This window comes from Pinus tabuliformis, chromosome J (genome assembly GCF_031772625.1).
Source record: "Pinus tabuliformis cultivar Carrire ecotype Pingquan chromosome J, CPIR1, whole genome shotgun sequence".
Lineage (NCBI taxonomy): Eukaryota > Viridiplantae > Streptophyta > Pinopsida > Pinales > Pinaceae > Pinus > Pinus tabuliformis.
In genome coordinates this window covers 1,010,790,169-1,010,798,629 of record NC_142295.1, presented here as the reverse complement: position 1 = coordinate 1,010,798,629, position 8,461 = coordinate 1,010,790,169, and the positions used below count along the sequence as shown (strand labels likewise).

The 8,461-nt window shown below is 32.5% G+C and overlaps 1 long non-coding RNA gene across 1 annotated transcript; it reads left to right on the top strand.

Moving 5' to 3' along the window:
* Positions 1-1,797: 1,797 nt before the first annotated feature.
* Positions 1,798-2,728, top strand: LOC149230284 (uncharacterized). The gene is made up of 2 exons (XR_016247358.1): positions 1,798-1,983; positions 2,544-2,728. It is a non-coding gene; the product is annotated as an uncharacterized LOC149230284 (long non-coding RNA).
* Positions 2,729-8,461: the final 5,733 nt, after the last annotated feature.

Below are 8,461 nucleotides of genomic sequence, written 5' to 3'. Positions count from 1 at the left end.
TATCATATGAGATATATAGATCTATTACATAGACAATTTCAATCCTTGAAGCTAAACCTACATTGCAATAATGATCTCTTCTTGAGTCTTCTTTAGAAAATACTAAACCTGCACTCGGTCTCTCTGCACTCGCATTTCCTGAACTTGCTCTGCCTACACTCGCTTTGCCTACACTCATGTTTTCTACACTCACTCCTATTTCCTTGCAAAAGTTTGAAGAAATTATTTCATCTGCTACATGCAAACCCCTTTGTACACTCAACGATATACAACAATAAATACAATTACACATTTTCCCTCTGCTCAACTAGGAAATTTGAATTGTATGCATGACTAGGGTTATTTTTAGTAAATTGACTAGTTAATTGAGAGATCAGTTAGTTTAACAATAGTTAAAACTACTCAACTGAACTCATATTGACTATGTTCTAGATTAGAGCTCATATAACTGAGTTTCTCTAAATATAACTTCACTAGATAGCTAGACCTTAGCAATCAACTCACGCACAACTCTACTTCTTGCCCCCAAACTCAAATTCACTCACTTTACTGAGTGACTTGTCACTCCTGCTAACTATCTAACAACTCATCCTAATGAAGTGCAAATTCGAATTTCTCCATTTGTCTAAGACACAAATCAAATGAAGTCTTTTCTTGCTACAATTTAACATACAAAATGTATTCCCCTTCCAGAGCAAAAAACCATCCAATAGATTTTTTCATAAGGTGTGTTCCCTTCCAAAACACATTTCTATGGACGTTTGCTAAGAAAAGCTTTGTATTCTCCATGCTTATCCTTTAGAATCTGCCCACAAGACACAATGATGTTTAACGGCGCCGCTTTATAGCACGCAAACGTTGTGTTTTTACCAAAGCCACATTGCATATTGCATTTCGTTAATTCATAAGCCAAGCCACATATACAATGTTTTCACAAATGACATTGATTCTCGAAAACCAAGTTGGAACATTAAATTAAGCTTGTAGGATGGAAACATTTGACGAAGAATAGAGATGCATGAATGATTGGAAACATCCCAGGAAAAAGAGAGACAAGAATACCAGACTTGATTTTGTCATGGCATATGGGATCCCACTCTGAAAGCACAGAGAATCCTCTCTTGTCAATGCACTCCCACATACTCGCATCCATTTTACACACAATGATTCAATTTGGATTATTGAATGCATAGGGTGGATTTGGATTATTTTGTTCCATGAGTGGAGGAGAATGCCAATAATAAGGCGTTATGCCAATAGTAAGGGGTTTCATAAGTGTAGGTGCCACATTTTACAATGATTTAATGTGGCCATAAGCGTAGGTTTTACGCTTCATAAGTGCAGGTGCCACGTTTTACAATGATTTAAGGGGTTTCATAAGTGTAGGTGCCACATTTTACAATGATTTAATGTGGCCATAAGCGTAGGTTTTACGCTTCATAAGTGCAGGTGCCACGTTTTACAATGATTTAATGCTGTGAAAAGAGTAGCATGGAGTTTCACGAACAGTTCCCTCATTTGTTTATGTTTGATCGAAGTGTCTTCAGTGGAGTAGAATATTTTTTTTCAAAATATTCTACTCCACTGAAGACACTTCGATCAATATTATTTTTTCTTGGGTATTTTCCCCGAAATCTGAGAACCAGTTTTCACTTAAAGCAAGGTACCGCAAGGACTCACTGTAAACTATATTTTATATTATCATTTAAACATATATGGCTACATATTTAGCTACGTAACTTAATAAAACAAGCATTATACCTATTTGTTACTAAAATGACTCTTCTGGAAGGGCACTCTAATTTGATTGTCTATTTGTTCCCTATCTTTTGGCAAATTCGAGGTGATTGTGTAGTTGTTAGAGGGCAAGGTTATGGGATAAGAAGCATTCGTGTCGACGGGAATGATGCACTTGCTATGTACTTTGCAGTTAGCAAGGCACGACAGATGGCAATTGATGAGTTTAAACCAATCTTGATAGAGGTATACTTTCAGTGTTTTTCACATAGTTCAGATTCCATTATTTCTTTAAGAAAACTTTACAAGAAACCAAAGGGATGCTTCCCCACATTAGTGAATAATATCCTTAATAAAACTATTAGTATAAACTAATACATGTAACCCAGTGGGATTCAAACTAGGGACCCTGCTGATTTTTAATCAGCAAAATGCCCAACAATATTCATGACAACCCATTGAGTTAACTCCTTACACTTCACATGCTGTTTTATTGTATTCACTTTGTTAAAGTCCAACCATTTCTTGAATCCTAATACTTTGTTGGGACAAATAGTAACAGAAGAGTTGTGATCTTTTATGGATTTTAATTTATGGTTTTAATGTTTCATCTTCACTTTCGGTACATGAACAACATATTTGTCCAAACGAATCTGGATTTGTATTTATGTTTTTTCTTGGATGTTGACAAATCACTAATACTTGGCTGTTTGTAAGGGGATCTAGCAATGCTTGTAATGTATATCTTTATATAGTACATTTATGATGAAGATGAAGATGGTCCATTCTGATTATTATATTGGCAGGCACTTACATACCGAGTAGGTCACCATTCAACATCAGATGACTCAACGAAATATCAAAGAATAGATGAAATTGAACATTGGAGGTTGAAGCATGACCCTGTGTCAAGGTTTAGAAATTGGCTGACTCAAAATAACTGGTGGACTGAGAAGGCTGAATCGAACCTTCGGACTGAAATACGAAACGAGATATACTTGAAATCCAAAGCCTCGTTTTGCACAGAAAAGTGTTTTATGGCATTCACTATCACAGCTTTGATTTAGATTATGTCATTTGTAAACAACTTTGAGCTGTTGATAATCCACATGAACCATGTTCGGGAAATTAACTTTCCTTTTGGTCTGTATAGATTTCACAGGCAATACAAATTGCTGAACGCATGGAAAAACCAAGCATTGAAAATCTCTTCTTACCCTGTTCCGTTCGATCAGGTGAGACACTTTCAACTGTTGATTTGAAGTGTGACTGCTTTTTCCAAATATCGGTTGAGTTGCCTTTTTTTCATGGCAAGATATTTTTACTGTTTTTTCCCATTCTTTTATGTCATTCTTGAAGATATTTTTACTGCTTTTTCCCATTCTTTTATGTCACTCTTGGCCTCAGAGTTAATTGTTTCTTTGGTCTGCCAATTATTGTTGCTGTTCTTCTTCCCTGGCTTTTGGCAAGCACTGTTCTTCTTCCCTGGCTTTTGGCAAGCACTGATTAGTATTAAATTATATACCCCATACACCAATTAAAACTACTTGCGGCCAACTCTTTAGCTTTCCTCATTCCAACGGGGAAAGCTGCAAAAGAAGGAACGAAATGCTTTAATGCCGGCTGCCAGTGGTGGAATGTGCCACAAAGAAGTGTTGTATTTTTGTTTTTGTTGTTGCAGACCACATCTTTAGCCCTTAAAGTTCAGCAGAGGTGCGTGTTGCGAGTATTTTAGTGACCGTCAGATACTGTTGGCAATTTACAGAATTTTATCTGATTTTGAAAGGCTGTTTGTGTGAAACACATGCGGATCTTCCAGAGGCGTTGATTTGGCCTAAGAAAAAAGATTATTTACGGTATGTGATGTCTTTCTGATTACGAATGCACGCAGGCAAGCTAAATTCAATGCATCTGGACTTTGCATTATTTTATAAGAATTTTAAAGCATCTTCTTGCAATTTTGGAAGGATCAGCAGATTTAATCATTTAATTTTCCTGTTTAAAAGTCTGAAAGATTTCAAGATGAGAGGGGACAGGTAAATTAAAGTTCTAAAAGTTTCCTATAGTTAACTTTAGTTGACTTTGGCATAAGCTTGATCAGGGTATTAGATCTGTGTCACCTCTGTAATTTCCTGCCCGGATTTTTCTAGGGACAGTATCTGGTGCATCTTGAAGTAATTTTGACTCCTATATATTATAGGAGATTCCCAGGAGGCCGCCCGGTTCGTTCGATCAGCCCAGTCAATGGTCGTCATGGGCTTACTGATCCCACATAAACTTTGGGACACTGTGATTTAACAATTTAATCACTTATGGACATTGATGGCTCATAAACAATCTGTATGGTAATTTTCTGTCTCCTTAATTTGTTTGTTTTTTGTAATTCATTCTTGAGATATATGGGGCGATCTGAAAAAAAAAAATGGTTTTTCTCTTTATAGAGTAGGTTAAACAGGGATATCTTTGACTCTGGTAGCTTATTAGTTCTCTTTTTCTCTTAGGCAGTCTAATGTAAAGCTGTATCAGGCAGTCTCATTGAAAGCTAAGATGGGTCTGGGTGGTGGAGCGCTCCATCAATGTGCCATGTTGCAATTTCATCAATGTGCTGTGCTGTGTTGTATTTTTTAATGTGTTTTGGAGGAGGATATAAACAATAGCAAAGCAAGTTTTATTACTAATTTTGGTTTCTGGTGTTTGAAATTGATTTGAAAATTTGTCTATGGTGTTTGAAATAGATTTGCAGTATTCCCACCCATGTATTGTTATATTTGCTTTGACATTCAATGTGTTCCTTGTAATATAGATATAAATAAAACATCTAAAGAAAAGTAATTGCACAATCATCTAACAAAAGAAGGTTTTCCACAGACCAATTGACTCTTCTAGAAAAATTCAACAATTCCAATTTAATGATCCTATCGGCCTCTCTTTGTACCTTTTGGGACAATTGCTAGTTTATATTATCATTTAAACATATATGGCTACATATTTAGCTACGTAACTCAATAAAACAAGCATTTGCCAGATGTTTGTTCAATAGCGAGCTGAGCTGTTGGGCCATTACTTGCAAATTAATCATTCAGCGCGAGATTCTAAATCATCCTTGAAATCATAGTTACTAAGTTCAAATGATTCGAATTTGACACGATACCATAATTTCAATGTAAAATTTTTAATGTGGGAAAAAATTGATAGTATATATCTTAAAGATTTGAATATATGTATTTATTTTTTTTAATAATGAAATATTACAATTTTTTTTTTAATTTATTTTAAATAACTTTATAATATAACCATTTTAGAGATGCAATTTACTTTTAAAAAATTTATTTTTTTTTGCTAGAAAACTTAAATCTAAAATCTAAAGAATAAAAACTATCTACCTATTATTTAATAAATAAATAAATATTTTAAAAAATCACTATTCTAATCCTATTTATGTAGCATTTGTTAAAATAGAAATATATTTTAAAAATTAGCAAGAATCTATTTTCAACCCTTCTTTATTTTTTTGCTGTTTTGACTTTCCTACCTTCCAAAGCAAAAGCTATTTTGAAAATTATAAATTTTCCAGTTTCACAATTGTTTTTATTTTTCTTCCTTTTCTATATAATTTTCTAAATACCTATCTTTATCACTATCTATCCCTTAAGACTTTTAACATTATATACCCTCAAATCCAGATCAAAGGAGACAAGTATATTTATTAGTGTCATCTTCTAATCTAAAAATCTAAGAGATGCAATTATCTTTATCAGTTTCATTTTCTGATCAGAAAATATACGCGAGTAACCATCAACCTGACTCATTGGGTTTGCAAGAGAACCCACTTCAAGCCCAATTTCTGCTTCTGCCTAGGATGGCACACTCCACCCGCACAAAATCTAGACTCATACCAGCAACATAACCAGTAACAAGATAAACAACTTAACCAGCTAAAATAATTAAATTTTAATATAAGTAAGAAAAATCAATAAATATACTTAAAAAAATCCCTCATATTTATAAAACATTCTCTCACAATTGGCCATAACTTCATCTTATTCCATCACTATAACCAACTTTCCACATTAAATTTATGATTCAATTTTGTCGAACAACACAGGGACACGGCATGAGGAAATGTCTGTACCTAAATTTTGTGGCAAAAACTAAAAGCACAACCTAACAAAAATCAAATTCATACCCACCAGCGATCGAATCGAGTTGCATCGAACTATTCGCTGTTCAAATCGAATTGGCGAATTTTCGAAACTTTTGCGTGGATACGGGCGAATTTGGTAGCTATGCTTGGAACTATAGGATTGTAGAGAATCAGCATTGAATTCATGGATAACAACTTTCGTGAAAAGCCTTTTGCAGATTTCAGCATAAATGACTTCTTCAGCTGTTCATGGCCGACGCCTCCTTTCGAGTTGCCTGGAGAAACCACGAATCTGATCTGACGCGCAAATGCCTTCCTCACATATCCAAAAGGAACACTCAAAAGATGAAAAGTGATTGCAACCGTTACAAATAATATTTTTAAAGAAAAGTAAACTTTGAAGTATGAACAAAGTTTGCATGCCATTTAAATAATTATTAATTTCATTAGAACTGTGCAGATTTAGGAAGGAGGTATCCAAAAATCTTAATTATCTTAATTATTAAAATATTATTATTATTTTAGGGTGTCCTATTGAGTTGTATAGGTGTAAAATTTAAGTGTTCAAGAAGCCAATATTCTAAGAAAAGGTAAAAAAAAACATTTTCAAGTTATTTAAATATTTATTAAATTCAATAAATAGCTGATTAACCAGCTTAACTTACCCCATGGTTGTTTAAATAGTTAAAATTAATTGAGATATTTAAAATTAATTGACGTGAGCGTTTTTCATGGACTTAATCCATTTTGTTATTAAAAAAATATATATATTTTAAAAAATTAAAAACACCAAAATAAATATCACAAAAGTTAAACTTAGAACAGTTAGAGTAAGCAATTCTTTCTTCTTCTTTTTTTAATGAAAAATGCAATTAAAAGTATATTTTCTAAACATTAAAACATTTATGACCGTTTTTATGGACTTGAATCTATTTTGTTTTTAAAGAAATATATTTTAAAAAATAAAAAATCCAAAATAAATATAAGAAAAGTTCAATTTAGAACACTTAGAGTAAGCCATATTTTTTTCCTTCTGAAAAATGTAATTAAAATACATTTTTCAATCATTAAATTTTAATAAATAGTTCACTAACTTCAGAATAATTCATAGTTTTTTATATAATTCATGGTTTTTTATTTAAATAGTTAAAATTATTTGAAATTATATTTAATTATAGTTATAGACATGTTAATTTTCGAAATAAGATTTTTAGAATTTTAATTTAATTATTATTAATTATTATATAGATGGGAAGGATTTAAACTCTATAGAATATTCTTAATAGTATATACCAATAAAAAATTGATATTTATTTGCAAAATAGTTATGCATTTTTTCCTATTTAATTAAATCCAGTAATTGAAAAAATTAATCATATAAAATAAGTTATAATTTTTTTTGGCATATAGTATTAATTAAAAAAAATTATTTATAGATTAAGACCCCATAATAAAATAAGATTAAATACTAATCATTTTACATGTTAGTTATATATTAATTACCTTTTATCAATAATAATAATAATAATTTTGATGCTTATACTTATGACTTAATCATTTGTAATGGTATTAATAAATGGCCTCTCTTCTGTTAGATGACTTGTTTCCATGGGCTAGGTAGCAATGTTGTGGATTATGTGATTTTTGACATCCATGTCCTCAACCATATTACAAACTTTGAGCTTGTTAATGGGTACAAGCTTGACTCTGACCATAGACCTTTATCTTTATCCCTCAATCTTGCTATACATACCACCCACATGCAAGAGAACATTGAATGCAAAATTCAAATTCACTTCGATAGAAGTAATGTCGACCTTTTCTCAAGGGATTTGGAAAGAGATTTAGACTCTCTGACTTATAAAAACAACATTGATCAAATCTATTACCTTTTTACTACTACCCTATCCATCGCCATTAGAAAATTCTCTATTAAGACTTCGTATAAAAAAATAATGGAACTTCCAATCCTTGGTATGATAAAGACTGTAAAATTTCTAGGAAAGCAACTAGAGACGTCCCTAATGAAAGAATTAAGCTCCATAATATAAGTATATACAAAGCTCTCATTAAGTGGAAGAAGAGTTCATCTATTAATAAGAGACAAGAGCATCTTCTCCACCTTTCTAAAGTTGCACCCATAAATTTTCGACGAAATGTGTTTGTTCGTAAAACTAAAGATAATCATTCTATCCCCATAGAAAATTGGGATAACTATCTTAAGAAGTTGTATGACTCTCCAGACACCATGGGCACCATCTTAAACACTCATATTAAGGATGATATATTTTCTCTGGAAGACGTTGAGTCTGGGATTTATAAGCTTGCTAATGGGAAAGCCGAAGATATTGAAGGTTACCAAGTTGAGATCTTTAAAATGGGAAAATTTGTCTTCATTCCTCATCTCCACAACATTCTCAATTTGGTTGTAAAGCATGGGTTCCCTAAGCTTTGGAAGCAAAGCCTTATTGTGCATATCTTCAAAAATTGGGACAAAAACATTCCCGCTGACTAAAGGACCATTATGATTAGCCACATCCTAGCCAAGCTTTATGGGCTCATTTTGGGAAAAAAAGCTTA